The sequence below is a fragment of the Lepisma saccharinum genome, unplaced genomic scaffold (assembly GCF_977018435.1).
Source record: "Lepisma saccharinum unplaced genomic scaffold, izLepSacc3.1 HAP1_SCAFFOLD_1017, whole genome shotgun sequence".
Lineage (NCBI taxonomy): Eukaryota > Metazoa > Arthropoda > Insecta > Zygentoma > Lepismatidae > Lepisma > Lepisma saccharinum.
In genome coordinates, this window is record NW_028143666.1 from 12906 (window position 1) to 28827 (window position 15922).

General features: G+C 36.1%; 1 long non-coding RNA gene across 1 annotated transcript; it reads right to left on the bottom strand.

Moving 5' to 3' along the window:
• Positions 1–409: 409 nt before the first annotated feature.
• On the bottom strand, positions 410–8220 carry LOC145983469 (uncharacterized). Its single transcript, XR_014441255.1, has 4 exons — positions 8127–8220; positions 4405–4452; positions 2487–2567; positions 410–711 (listed from the first exon to the last, which is right to left on the bottom strand). It is a non-coding gene; the product is annotated as an uncharacterized LOC145983469 (long non-coding RNA).
• Between the last annotated feature and the right edge of the window lie 7702 nt (positions 8221–15922).

A 15922-nucleotide genomic window follows, 5' to 3' on the forward strand; every position in this document is an offset into this window, starting at 1 on the left:
AAATCTAAGCACGAATGATATGTAAAATTGACACTAACTACTAATTGATAAAATGAGTAACATGAAGAAAAATGCAAAAAAAACTAAAAGAAATTGTCTAAAACTAAATTCAATGCCATTAAATGTACATGAAGCATATACGAACTATTTTGTAATTCTTATGCACACATCAAACTAATTAGTCTCCAATAAAAATACATAAATTTGCTGCAGAAAATAAAATAGCTAAACACATGGAAAATACTTGAACTATTTTTTTTAAAAAAGAAACAAAAGATATGGACTAATTAGTCGGAGAAGTATGAATAAATCTCTCATCAAAGGGAAAGGGAATTTCTAGTTAAATATATTCATTTTGAGTTTACACCCAAATCCAGCAATGCGCTTCCCCCAAAATTATATTGGACAAGACTTTACTACATTTGCAGCCTGCGGTTGTAAACAGATTATTGTAATTTGATCAAAGTGAAAGTGGATGTAGTGTTATAGATGTGGCATTCGTTCATTTTATAATAAAATTGCAGTTAATAAATTTCACCTGTAGCTTGTAAGTAGGCATAAAAGAAAAATACCACATGTGTAGTTTCAACTCATTATTTATATTTCTCATGTTTTTACAGATCATGTATTCATTCAGTCTTGTAAGGGGTCCTTAGTCAGGCTCTTCCATCACTTCCTGTTGTGTCTATGTGGGCTTCCAGCTTCATTTCTCTGAAATAAAAAGTGGTGGAAAAAATAAGATTCGCGACATCAATTCAAGTTCCATTACTCCAAAACTATTTTCTTTAACAAAAACACACACAAAAATACATTTCTGGGTACGGCTGAATTTACAGTGTACTCCAGAGGTGTGACATTATCAATACTTCAACATTGCAAGAATTCCTAATTTTTTTGATTACATGTGACAGTTTTCAATGCATTATAAAATGTGACATATTCTTTGTTCTTTTAAGCTGATTTTACACACACACACACACACATAGAGCAAATGATACTAAACCTTCAATTTAAAGTTATATCTCAACTACCATGCATCCTCTCAAGGAATCCAACATTGAACCTTTTTTTACTAGGCGGTGTTAATTTTTTTACTAATTGGTGTTAATCTTTTTTTTTTTTTTACTTCACATTTCTGCCAATTTTGGCTAATCATGAAGATGAGAATGTTGATGATATGATAAAATTGGTTAAGAGACACTCACAACGAACATCCATGTCCCGCCTGAGATTAGAACCCAGGTTCTCTGGCTTCATAGAGTGATAATATTATCATTGAAACAATATACTTGGATACTAGAGACCCCAATACATACACATACAAGCATGAGCGTATAATTGTTACTTCTGTTTGTAAACTACAACATATTTTTGTCAAAAATTGTTTTCTATCAGAATAATTTCTTTGGTAGCTAGAATCCACGAATTAAAATAAAAGTAACATTTCTGAGCACCACAGTTGGAATAAAGCATGTTAATGAAGACCCTTACCTACCATCTCGCACAGTGCTCTGAATTTCTCTTTTAGCTTATTTCTCACCCCCCTCCAACTATAAATGAACACTTGCCTTTGTCTGTCGAAATCTTATTGAATTATATTTTGGGTGAACTGTCTGACAGACATACCATAGTAGTTTTTTTTTTTTTTTTAACGTTCTCCTTCTAATGGCTCGTTACTAATTTTTAATTTCAGCAAAATATTACATATAACTTTGAACTCCTGCTTTTCTGAGAAGATAAAATATAGACATTTTAAGAATTTGGAATTTCCCCCTCCCCTTCCCCAACACAACTGTTACAATTGTTGGCCCATTTTCTTCCTCATTGCATAAATTAACTTATATTTCTTTAACTATAAAATAATAAATGAAAGCTGCTTTAAAATAGTCTTCTGTAACCATGTAAAGTAATGTAAAACACGTCAGGTAATTTACAGATCAAAATCAAAACAGCAGTCTGACAGACCCCTCCATACTAGTTGTGTGATTATTGACATCCATAGTACTTGTGGGTTAATAATAAATATTTTTTTTAAAAAAAAAACTAAACATAATTTTTATCAAAATCAAATATAAAATGGTATTTTGGTGTTAAAATCTAAAATTGCTTTTAAAACCCTAAGGTTCTCTACCTTCATTGGTGTCTTGTAGAATTTTGTGCAGAACATTTACATGGAGATGAATGATGAAATTGATGAATGGACATTCACAAATATCCATGCCCAGGCTAGGATTCGAACCCGAGACTCCTCTATATGTATGAAAAGATAACAGTTTCTCTGCATAACTTCTATCAGTTCCTGCCAAGATAAGAACTCAGACAATACTTAACAATTTGAATTACACTAATTAGTGTCCAGTGCTCGGAAGGCCAGTGCCTGCCAAGCCAATTTTTAAATTTAACATTTCACGTTTGTCAAAAACAATGTATTCAACATTCTGTATTTACTGAATATAAAACCAGAAAAGAAATGTAAATCTACTTACTCACTATTTTGGTGCTTTTTGGCCTGGTTTCTCCACACGTTCTCATTCCTTGCAATACTACTGCTAGTATCCTGCATGCACCTGGAACAATAACATTTTGTGTTTCTTGAAAAAAATACTCAATACTTTACGAACAAAATTAAACCTAAATTATTTAGGGACACTTCAGTACACTTCAGCCCTGACACAACAGTACTTAAAAGTTACTTGGTATGAAAAAGAAGAAGAAAGAAAACATTGCACATAAATTATCATATTCAATTTTTTTAGCAGTTACAACAGGTCAATGCCCTAAAATGTCTCTATAACAAGGTTACTTTGCACAGTCATGGACACTTGTGGGTTGTAACGATTCCATTGAGAGTTAATGGAATTGTTATAACCCAGAAGTGTCCGTGACTGTATATACAATATACCATAAATAGGTTAGGATGAATAAAATTTTATTTCAATGATACTCAAAAATATGTCATTTTCCTGGCCATTGACAGAGAGCCCCACGAACCATTGATGGATAGCCCCAAAAACCATTCACGATAGCCCCACGGACCATTCGTTTCCGGCTAGGTTAGGTTAGGTAAGCGCAGTTAAAAAAAGAAAAAGAATTCTCGTAAAAAAAAAAGGCACGTTTGGAAACACTGGCGAGACGCTTGCGCAATCTGCAGGTACATAATGGAAACAACAGCATAATGTCGCTTTACAGAAAATGCAAGTTCTTTACATAAAAAGTGATTATTTCTTGTTCTACAGCATTCTATGGTGAACTTTTCAGTTTCCGTGAAAGAAAATACCTCGAAGAACTTCGACAATGCTACAGAAACTGATTTCAGTACGTAGTTTCTCCTGTATATTTGAAGAAATCCGTTCGGGCAATATCGCATATTACAAATTGCAGTGAAAAACACAAAAAATCTGACTTTACAGACCAGCTTTGCAAAAAACTGACAAAGATCAAAAACATTTTTGGTACTACTTTACTATACCGGAGACACCTATCAATGATTTATTTCACAATTTTTTACATTGCTAACGTACTATTCTGCATTGTGGAACATTTACTTAGGTGAAATAATGAATTTGTAACGAAAATAATGTCTATTTCTTACATTAACAAGTACTTACTGTTGTTCCTTATTTCCCACAAACCATCCACGGGTAGCCCCAAAAACCATTGACGTTAGCCCAAAAATTCATGATAGCCCCATGAACCATCACGGGGATGAGGTATGGCTACTAGGTTAGGTTAGGCCTGTTAGGTTAGGTTCCATTAGCACTCCTTTGGTTCAATTAAGCATATACGGACAACATCGGTTTTTCTCGATGAAAGAAAATACACGGAATTCTTTTAATTTTAACCTTTCACGTCCTGCATTCCACTTGTTTCTTCAAGATTCAGTGTCGAATTACAAATTCCACGCCATCTTCCAAACCTGGCAACAACTTCAGGATGCATCCTCGACATGTCATCTTGTAGCAGCAGCAATAGCACGTATTGTGCTCTCGTGCAGAAAGCAAATGGCGGCAGCAGCAATAGCGTGTCGGAAATAGATTTTATTCGCATTAAAATGGATCAAAACTACATTCCCGAACATCAACAACGCTACAGAAAATGATTTGCGTAAGTACTTCCTCCTGTAAATTTGAAGAAATCCGTCTCCGGTATAATAAAGTGTTACCACATTTTTTTTACTGTCAATATTAACCATTTTCCATTTGCATGGTTACAATAAAGTGCATGACATGGAATCAGTTTGAGTTAATTTTGAAAATATGGTTTTCACAGTAAATCTGGATAATTCTTGTGATCATGAAGGCTACTGTCATTGCAAATGGTTGCACAGATATTAGAAAGCCAAAATATTTCATGTATCACCAGAAATATAAGGTTAAAGCAAAGGACAAAAACTATTATACTCACAGGAAAAAGGTTGACTAATTTCATTTCCAGTGGAAAGCTATCTGTCACCTGCAAAAGAATCAAGAATTAGTTAGTCCAGATTAAATATAATGAGGTACAGTTACTCTTATATTACCAAACAGTGACAGAAAAAACTTGGTTGTGACTATTATCTTGTAATCAAAGAGTCTAGACTTAGAATCCCGATGGAGGTGATGCAGTGAGATTCACATCAAACAATTATTTTTGAAGCTCAATATTTGTCCGTTCCTCATTTCAATAGTGGCATTAAATCTATCAAGATAAAAATTAGGCCTCTGTACACAACTTTTATGTTAAGACAAAATATACACAAAACAGACATGTCACTAAATTTATGTTGTGTAAAGCATAAAAATGGACCTATTAAAATAATAAGAGACGTAATTTTTGAGAGTGGACATTTGGTCACCAGCTCCTTCTATAACATTTGAATTTATTTCTCGCATAAAATTTGATTGGTTTAAAAAAAAAATATGAAGTTTCTGGTGCATGGAAATAATGGAGTTTGGGGGTTAAAATGAATTCTGAAATAGTTAAGTTTTTCTCACAACGAACTTGTAAAGTAATTTGGTAACGGTACCAAATGTTTAACGATGTTCCCAAATTTTATAGAAGTATTAAGAAGTGCCTTAAAATACTGGACACATTTGTGGCTCATTTCCATGTGAGGCTCAAACGGGGTTCGTGCTTGAGACCAGATGTCACATGACCATGCATTGGAAGCATTTAGTGATGTCATTTTAATTCTAAAAGCCATAAACCTGACTCACCTAGCCTAGATGGTTTGTGAATGTTAGAGCCCTAAACTTAACATGCCTAACTTAGCAACGAAAGCATCATATCTCTGTCCCCAACGCATGTGAAGTAAATGCTAGTGGTAGCCCGTATCCAAGCTTACATTAAGTGAATATCTGTTCACAAACAATCACATAGGAGTATACGGAAGCAAAAAAAATTGGGTAAATGTCTGTTATATCGGAGAGACATTAAAATCAGATATTTTGTGTTTCGGATGGTTCGTACTTACCAATTGTGTATTGCGTACCATAGTTGAAGGTGCCATTATGCTTTTTACATGAAAATAACTATGATTTTCACAATACGAGTAATTCTTTTGGTTCCTTTCTTCCGTTGCAGAACATACAATATGGCTCACACAGCTGTGGATCATTGCACGTTGGGCTTGTGTTTTGTTGATTTGGAGTGGGTATGCAGTGTTTCCACCTTCTTAACTTTTGTGTTCATTATGTTATCACAAACCATTGACGGATAGCCACAAAAATTATTCACGATAGCCCCACGAACCATTGACGGATAGCCCCAAAGACCATTCATGATAGCCCCACAAACCGTTGACGGCTAGCCCCAAGAACCATTGATGGATAGCCCCAAAAACCGTTCACGATAGCCCCACGAACTATTGACGGATAGCCCCACAAACTATTTCCAGCAAGGTTAGGTTAGGTTGGGTAAGCATTGTTACAAAAAATTCTCGTAAAAAAAAGGCACATTTGGAAACACTGGCGAGACTGCATGACTTCCATCTGCAGGTACATAATGGAAACAATGGCATAATGTTGTTGCTTTGCACAAAATGCAAGTTTATTATATCAAAAGTGCTTATTTCTTGTTGTGCAGCATTCTACGGTGAGAAAATACCTCCAAGAACGGTAAGAGTCTAGTTTACGTCCTTTTCCTAAGAAATACATGTCATATATCGTTGGAAAGGTTATTTTATAAGGAATTCAACAAAGTAAATCACAAGGCGAGGAAAAATTTCCTGGAGGAGAAAATCGAGAAAAACCAATGTTGTCCGGATATGCGTGATTGAACGTACTGAGGACATTTTTCGATGATGAAGAACATATTTAGGGGTGAAATGAGTGCTAATGGAACCTAACCTAACAGGCCTAACCTAACCTCGTAGGCATACCTCGTACCCGTGAATGGTTAGTGACAGAAAGTGTAAAAAGAAAAACTTACTTACTCTACGGATGCCGGAGCGCCGGCTGTCTGCTAGCACGGTTTTGTAAATGGGCAAGAAGGAGTGCGCAAAGAAAGATGTAAACGGGTAAGAAGGAGTGGACAAGAAGGACGTAAACTAGACTCTAGCCCCAAGAACTTTCAAAATGCTACAGAAACTCATTTCCGTAAGTGGTTTCTTCTGTAAAAATGAAGAAGTGTGTTTGGAACCTAACTAACAGGCCTAACCTAACCTTGTAGGCATTCCTCGTCTCAAATAATGAAAGAAACTATGCGTAAACAATATGGACACGAACGAATGGAGAAATGAGCCGAGAAATGCATTGCTTTTAGTAGCAGCAAAAAAAACATTTTTTCGCACAAAAATATAATACTAATCGGAAAAATAACACCGGAAAATGGAAGCAAAATGTACGTACTTTCAGGGAATATAAATTTTGTTCGTCTAAGTAGAGGAACATGTTCTGCAGTAAGACCCAATTCTTACCATCATTAATCTCGAATGAAATCACTTTATATATCATGAACACCGTTGAAATTTAAAAAGTCTCAGATTTTAACTGCATGATCTAAGCCATGCGTACAAATCCAGCTGATTTTTTTTATTTTCTTTTTAAGAGCAATCTAATCTAACTAACTAACTAACTCTCTAGCCTTCTTAAACCCGAAGGTTCATGGCTGCAGCAACACAGGCCTTCCATCTGTCCCTATCTTGAGCAAGATCTATATACTCTTTTCCATCCCTACCAATTTCCCTTAGGTCCATCTCGATGTTGTCCCTCCATCTTCGTCTTGGCCTTCCTACTGGTCTCTTACCATCAGGTTTCCCAACAAGAATCCTGTAAACTCCTCTTTCCTCTCCCATTCGTGCCACATGGCCTGCCCACCTAAGTCTTCTTGATTTAATTATTCTAATAATATCTGGACATGAATACAAATTATGTAGTTCTAAATTATGTAACCTTCTCCACTCACCTGTCTCCTCATCCCTTTTAGGTCCATATATTTTCCTAAGGATCCTATTTTCAAATACTCTCAATTTATGTTCCTCTTTCAATGTAAGGGACCAAGTTTCACACCCATATAATACTACAAGCAAAATTACTGTTTTGTATATTTTAACTTTTAATTTCTTAGATATTAAACGAGAAGACAAAAGTTTATGAAGAGAGAAGTAACATGCATTTCCTGAATTAAGCCTACTTTTTATTTCCTCTTTAATATAATTTTCATTTGTTAATATTACTCCTAAGTATTTGAATTTGGAAACTGTTTCAAACGAGTTGTTATCAATAATTAGATTTTGATTATTACCTAACACTTGGTTTCGGCCTGTAAGCATATATTTAGTTTTCTCTTTGTTAACTTCTAAACCTATCTCTTTAGGAGTTTTGAAAAATATTTTAGCATTATTCTTAATTGTATTCACATCATCCCCCAGTAAGTCTACATCATCTGCATATGCTAACAACTGAGTCACAGTTATCTATCTAATCTAACTACTTGACTTAACAAAAAAAGCCATAAAATAACCTCGCCCGCTAAATAAATGCAATATTATTTTTTATTATCATTTCTGTCGTTTTCCCAGACAATGCTAAGAGTATTGTGAAAATATATACGGTATTGTTTCGTATCTCACATAGGTGTGCGTTTTTACTGAATTGTTTTAAACCAGTTTTAATTATTACTTATGAATTGTATAATTATTTACTTACCTTAGTGGTCACAAAATTCTTCTCTTTCTCGTTTAATCGGCTTGATAAACCACACGAAAGATTTTTGTTTGGAGTACTTGTGATTATGTCGCCATCACAAAACAAAAGAAACCGTGTGCGTACTTTTGCATTCATTTTTCATTAATGAGCAATTCTACATGACAAATACATTCTTGTTTCAGTAATGACCAATTTTACATGACAAATAAATCTTGAGCATATTTTTGAGTTAGTGTTTTAAGTCCACTTTATGCACAGTAAGGCTAATCGGGACTGGACCTACAGTTTAAGGTGGGATCCGAGCCACTTGTGCCTCCACCGGGTATCGAACCCGGGACTCCTTGATTACAAGGCGACGACGCTACCACTGCGCCATCGGGGAGGCCCTCTCTTTAACATATTAATTTCATCATGGGTTAACCTATATTCTTTTAACGAGAATCTGAATAGTATATATAAAAATAGTACTCCAATCATCTGTGTCGTCGTGCAGGAATCAAAACGCCAAAGCCAATAAGAGGGGTTAAGTGGGCCGCGGCCCCCAACTTTCAATGAAAAAATCATAAAAATGGGGAGTTTTTTCACATATTCGATAATGTAATGCACCCAGGAACATGAAATGACTTTCATTCGGTTTAAAAAGGACCATTCTTTGAAAATAAGGCTAAAGTTTACCTCTCCTTCCCAAAATAGCGGGGAAAGAGGGGCAAACTCCCCATTTGTATGAATTTTTATTGGAAGTTGTGGCCCACGGCCCACCCAACCCCTCTTATTGGCACTGGCGTTTTGATTCCTGCACGGTTGCATGCCCTGATGTTTTAGCTGGAAAACAAAAGTTACCCGAAGTAGATTGGTCAAATAATCTACGAGTTATAACATTTTTTCGGTTTCGCCGAGGCCTTTTGGCGCGAATTTTAAATTCGTACACTTATTTGACAAAAATGTTATAACTCGTAGACTATTCGACCAATCTACTTCGGGTAACTTTTGCTTTGTAGCTAGAACAACAGGGCATTCAACCGTGGAGAAATCAAAACGCCAAAGCCAATAAGAGGGGTTGAGTGGGCCGCGGCCCCCAACTTTCAATGAAAAAATCATAGAAATGGGAACTCTTAACACATATTCTATAATGTAATTCACCCAGGAACATGAAATGACTTTCTTTCGGTTGAGAAAGGACGATTCTTTGAAAATAATGCTAAAGTTTGCGTCCCCTTCCAAAAATAGCGGGGAAGAGGGGGCAAGCTCCCTTATTTTTATGATTTTTTCATTGAAAGTTGGGGCCGCGGCCCACCCAACCCCTCTTATTGCCTTTTATGTTTTGATTCCTGCTCCAGTGACCCATCGGCCAACTACGCCTATATTTTCTATGGGTTACATGTGACCCATTGGCCGAGTAAATGTTAAATAACAATAAATGGGTAACGGGGTAAACGAGCAACCCTGGGAGAGGGAGTAAAGGCGGTCGGAGCGTGGTGCTGATCACAAAACCCTCAAAACGAGGGGGCGAGATCGAGAATCTGTGTTCGGGATTCCGAACAGTCGAAGAAATTCCAAATTATCATATATAACAGTGACCAAATCTTGCGTAGTTTCTGCACTTAAAAGGTCTGGAATTTCTTTAAATGGCCAATTTTTATTGCAGATGTGCAAAATCAATCACTTTGGGGGGAAGTTCAATTCTAGATTTTCACAGTGTTGGGAAATTTCGAAAAATTTACGACCTAGTCGGGGAAATGGAGATTTTCTCAATACCGGAAATCAGAATTATATAAAAAAAATCCCTTCCCAATGCCATTACAGGAGTGAACATGATTCTAATAACAGCTGAAAACAGTCTCCCAAGATTTTGTAGGACATGGTAGCAAATTGCTGAAACTTTACAGCCTGTAAATCACAGAAAACAAAATTATTTTGATTAAATATCGCTTCAATTTAACCATTCGAATTCCATGAAATTTTTCCAGATATCTCAAAGGGGTAAGTTGCCCCCCTTCTGTCGGCCCCCTTGCTGAGAGATACCTCTGCGTTGAGCCAAGAAGCATCAATGATAGCTAAAATGTAAAAATGTTGCACCCTTCGGAGTACGCAATACGTTCTAATGACGACTTGAACTCCAGGCTTGCTGCAAGTGTGATACGAAAGTATCAGGCAAATTGTCACTTATACACCTGCTGCAAACTTATATTCACTTAAAATGCAAACTCATGGTTCCTGCACACTTACAGTGAACTTGCATTCAGCTTGAAGTGCCAAACAAGTCTCGCAAGACAAATGCAAATCAAGTGCAAACTTGCACTTAACTTACGTGCTATCTGGGATGTTACTTATCAGGGAGCCCATAATATTTTGATCCAAAAAACAGGACATCTCAAGGAAGTCATTTACCCCTCGTGAATAATCGGTAATCATAAATTATTAATATTGTTATTATATGTTAAAGAATGGATAACATAAATGATGCTTTATATTTAGGGCCCGGGACTTTATGTTTTAACATATTTTGTATTTGGCATCACATCGAATACTGGGGTTAGGTCTTTCCATATCTGATGAATACTCTGAATTAGACAAACTTGATACGCCATATTTTGACATATGTGACCAATTTGGCGTTTTTACAACACATTTCTCCAATTTCCCTGTAAAAGGACATATTTCGTAATTGTCTTGCATATAATCTGTTATTTTATAATTTATTATTCGTATAGCGCATCTGATAGTTAATATTATTAGTATTTGAAGAGATCTTTAGTATTGCAGAATTTAGACACGCCGAAACATCAAATTCTGCCTAAAAAAGTTGTGATTGTGAATGGATTGTATAGATTTACCAGAGATGTAGCGAGCTGCCAATCATGATTTAGTTTCCACGACAATGTAAATCTGAGATAATAGAGATTGAAACTTAGGATACATGCAGTGAACCTCATAATATATTCAGTATTTTCCCACTATATTCTTTGTAAAGGGATTCTGCCTTAATTTAAAACCTCACCCCCATTTCACCCTAGTAGATCTTCCCTGGAAGATGCTGACATACCATATGGTGAGAAATTTGAAAGTACTGTTGTGCAAATTTGTGGCTTGTTATTAGACGAAAATAATAGTGAACACTCAGCAAGAAAACTCATGCCTAAGTCAGGATTCCCTTCCCGTCACTCTTTTGATGGCCTTTTTATTTCCAAACCCCTCAGCAAGTTATTTAAAGCGTCTTGATGATCGAATGTGATCTTGGATATTCGAAGAAATTCCAACTTTAAGAAATACGTAGATTTCTTCAAGAATCACTAACTTGGGCCTCTCGTCCATTAAGAATCACACCGAAATTTGTTTGGAAAAACATTTCTAAAAATTGAAATTACACCCATTGATATCCATATTATACATATCTTTATCTGTGGTAGAACTACATTGTACGTTGGGGGTGGTAGATTGTTATTTATTACAGTTTTTTCTTTGCGTTTTAGCCTTAAACCTCACATAGGAAGATAAACCCCAATTGCTATTTGTTTCCTTCTACTTTTTTAAAAAAATATTACTACTTCCATAAAGAGGACAATTACACATGTTCGCTTTCGAAATGCATTTATTTTGTTGTAATAAAACATATAATCTTCAGCCAGATATTTTCACTAATTACATACCAGTACGAGAGTTACAATTGTGTTCATTGCTGACATATAGTCAATGTATTTATCTTCTATAGCGGAAGTGTCTTTCTAGTGAAAATATGCTTCTTCTTTGGATGTCACCTCCTCCTTTCTTCATAAATGCTACTGTATGGGACGGTTGGATCCTCCCCATTTTCTAGCCAAAATACCTTAATTCCAGTCGCTGAAGAAGGCAAGGAAGATACTTCATCTTAGCAGAGAATAATGAATCAATAACAACAGGCTCCTGTTTAAGAGTGGTATTGTTTAATTGATGCGTACTTTATTTAGTGGTTGCAAACTATGAGCTCGCAATTTGCAGCAACACAGTCTCATTTTCTGCGTCTTATAAGAATGTGCATTATTGATATGTAAGCTCGAAATGAAATGGTTACACATGTGAGAGAGCTCGCTGGTTTGGTTCTAACTTATCGTCGTCGAAATAGAAGACGAAAGATCTCAAGATAAATCAGATCATCTTATGAGAAAAGTAAGTTTTGTATACATCACTAATTAATTATTTCTCCACATCTTTATTCTTCTGTTTATGTAAGTGTTTGGGGAGATGTGGTGATTTGGTATTTAGCGTCGCATTTTTTCAGCTTTTGGCAAATTTGCGAAGATGAGGATGAGTCATTATGTGATGAAATTAACTTAGAGACTCTCAGAAGGAGTACATATACCAGGTAGGGATTCAAACCCGGGACCTTTGACGTTAACCACTTCCCCTGCCACGGAGGTAGGCAGGGAGCGCTGTGACTAAGTAGAGATGGACAAGTAAAATTTGGGGCTAGGGTCTGCTCTTACCTATTCCTCTTTTCATAAGAAAAAAGAAGACAGGAAGAAAACTTAAGTTATAAATTTAGTAGGAGCTAATTTAGGCACGTGTTTAGAAATTAATTTAGGGGGGTCAAAACCAAGTTTCTCAGAAATAATAATAATAATAATAATATAAACACTTAAATTAATTATATTATACTAATATTCAATTAAAATAATATCAATAAATATTAAAACACATTACTAGGTAAAACAATATAAGAATACGTATAATAAAAGCATGAATTCATTATCTAGTGTACAGTTAAGATCACTGAAACTTGTATGAAATCAACTGCCCTGGCAAGGAAATCAGTGCCAAATATATCAAGAATTGAATATTTATTAAATGTCAAGAAAAAATGTTAGATCCAGTTCAGGAAAATTAAAGTTTGAGATTAATGTCTTTGGTAGTGTCACTCAAGGTTAGATGGAATAAATAACTATCGATTATACAGCAAATGCTAAACAACTATACATTTTCATTCTTTAATGTAGTACTTTTAAAGTCTATCGGGGAGGAGGGGGTAAAGATCCTTTGGCCTCACCCCTACATACGTTCTTTACAGTGAGGTAGGATAGTTTAGTCTCAAGCTTCTCCCAATAAAATCATTTTGTTTTTGTTATGCAACAATGGAGTCATTGTACGTTAGCTTTTACTTAGATACACACACACATCAATTTAACGTTAAATAAAGCAATTATAGAAAAACTCAATATTTACTGCCTTCAAATTAGTTGAAATAAAAAATCCTCGATTACACAACAAATGTCAAACAACGCATATTTTCATTATTTAATATATGTGCTTGGTAAGTCTTTCGGGGAGTGTCCTCAATACATCCTTGGGAGTTATGTGTTTTAAGAATGGGGAAACTGATGTATGCTGCTTCATAATACCTGGGTGTACACGACATTGTAATTAATATTAGTGCCTGTTCTTTCACTCCAGCTTCTGTTTCCTACTATGTATGCACTACGAAATGCACCGCCAAAATACTTTTCGGTTATCATCGTTTTCGTGTATTTAACGTGGAGAACTGTAAACATCGTAAGGGGAATTAATTATACATCGTTTCCTAAATTTTTTTGTGTTTGGGTGGAAGGAATTTTCGGCACTTTTACGTCTGTTTGTTACCTTACAAAAAAGTTACAAAAGTTGGAACCAATATGTAACGTAATTGCTGTTAATTTATTTTCTATTCCCTTACGTTTTGATTACATTGACAGATTCCTGTTCTTACTTCACCGGCCACTTTCCAGCCACACACAGTTTAGAGATACTGAAGATTAGGTCCTTCACGCATCAACGGGCAGGAAGCATTTTAAAAGCTACCCCCTTCCCTTTGGGTCGTGGCCCGGCTTCCACGTTCCAGCGAGTCCATAATTGTCACTGCCGGAGGACAACTATCCCACCTGCTGTGTAGAGGAAGGAATCCGAATCCTTCTGCCAGAGAAACCATCCATTGGTGTGCACGCACAAGAAACTCTGAAATGGACTCGCCGAAAACTCAGCATTCCCTGTCCGTAGTCAGGGACGTCGTTAGGGGGGGCCTGGGGGGTCTTTGGCCCCGGCAGTTGTAACTCTGGCCCCCGAAAACAAAATTTTGATCGATTAAAAATTATCCTAAATTAATACTACATATTATTTTCTGGTAAATTTGTAGCAGAGTTGGAAACACTGTTCCGAAGAAAATCTTTGGAAGCAAATGTAGGACAGCAAAATTCCACCCTTTCCTTGCTTACCAGATTATAACCAAGGTCATAAAATCTGCCTGCTTAGAGGTTATTACCCTTGCCCTAAGTTCCTGGAAACCAGAGATCCGACCCTTTTGTTGCAAATGACCCTTCCAATACAGATGGAATCAAAGACTCCGCCGTGGCCGAGCGGTCAACAGTAGGTGGTCGAGCGACATAGGCTATGGAGAGAGTTCTCCAGTACTGGCATTGTTCTGAGATTTAAAATTGCTCTATGCTTCAGCTTCAGAGCCACAGATTAGCTTTGTGTTCTTGCTTGCGAGGAAGGTCTGCTATCGGGTTCCTACGGTCACTGTGTATTTGTTCTTGTGTGGGAAGAGTTCTAGCGTTGTTGTGCATTTCCATCTTGAATGGATAAATTTATCAAAACCGGATATTTTAAAACTATCTCAAAACATGTGGAAGATGACGGCAATGAAGAGGGTGTTGGTCCAAGTTCTGACGTTCCAAAGTTAGACAAAACAAGTGAATGTACTAATGTGAAAACAATTACTGATCTTGGGGTAGATAATCCTAGGCAACCACTTTTGCAAAACTATCCAAATACTACGTTTCAAAAACACTGGTTTGCATCTGCACCTTGGCTAGAATGTAGTGTGGAACTTGACGCATGCTTTTGTTTTCCATGCCGTAAATTTGGCACAGATTCAGGATATGCAGAACCAAATTTCAGGAAAATAGGGATGCGCAACTGAAAGAAAGCATGTGAAAAAATCAAGGAACACAAAGGAACGTCATACCATCTAAAATGCATGGAACTGTGGGCGAATTACAAAGTGAGTACCAATCAGTTTTGTAAAACAATTATATGTGTGTGTGTGGGGGGGGGGGTGTATGTTCGTAGATTAAATTTAAAAAATGAAATATGTGTATGTCTGTATCCAGTGTTCAAATTGAAAAAATGGTGAGGGAAAAATTTCACAGCTTCCCTATTCTAATTTTGAGAATTGTACCTGATAGAAAGCCAACTGTGTTGGGCAGAAATTTCTCTAGGGGAGGGGTTTCAAGAATCCCGTATCTAAAACATACGGACTGATTTATATAAATTTCTTGGGTTCAAAGTAAATAACACAAATTTTCCAAGGTTTCAGTAATCACTGATCTCGTCTCAGTGGACTTTTATTTAATATCAGAATTATTTTTCTTAGAGGAAGGCAAATTAATCAGGAAATATTTTCTCATTAAATATATATTGTAATTTGCAAACCAACAACAGGATTAATTTTAATGTAAAATTTAGTTCAGAAACTGACAATATATATGTTGATATTAATGTAACATTTACTTGAAATTGAAAGAAATGATTGCGTCAAATTCTGAGCAATGGCAAAATATGATCTAGAATATACTTATGAGGGTAAATTCTTTACATGGTCAGGAGTTAAATTACCCCCCCCCCCATTTTAATTCGAACACTGGATGTACTTTGGTTTTCGTCAAAGATATGTAACGGTGATACAAGAAATTAATGAATGGACAGTAACAAAAGACACGCCTGCCTGTCCAGGGGAGGACATCGCGTAGTGGTAATGTCGTCACCATATAATTCCATATATATCCTTGGTT